This window comes from Lupinus angustifolius, chromosome LG07 (assembly GCF_001865875.1).
Source record: "Lupinus angustifolius cultivar Tanjil chromosome LG07, LupAngTanjil_v1.0, whole genome shotgun sequence".
NCBI lineage: Eukaryota > Viridiplantae > Streptophyta > Magnoliopsida > Fabales > Fabaceae > Lupinus > Lupinus angustifolius.
In genome coordinates, this window is record NC_032015.1 from 17,441,321 (window position 1) to 17,441,640 (window position 320).

Here is a 320-nt window from a genome sequence, read left to right on the forward strand (position 1 = left end):
CTCATCCTCATCCCATCCTCATCCTATCCTAATCCTCATCCTCAACCTCATTCTATCCTGGTCCTCATCCTCATCCTATCCTCATCCTCATCCTTATCCTATCCTCATCCTCATCCTCCTCCTATCGTCATGCTCATCATACCATCATCCTCGTCCTCATCCTATCCTCATTCCCATCCTCTTCCTCATCCTATCCTCGTCCTCATCCTGTCCTCATCCCCATCCTATCCTCATCCACATCCTCATCCTCCTCCTCATCCTCATCCTATCCTCGTCCTCATCCTACCCTCATCCTCCTCCTCATCCTATCCTCATCCTCC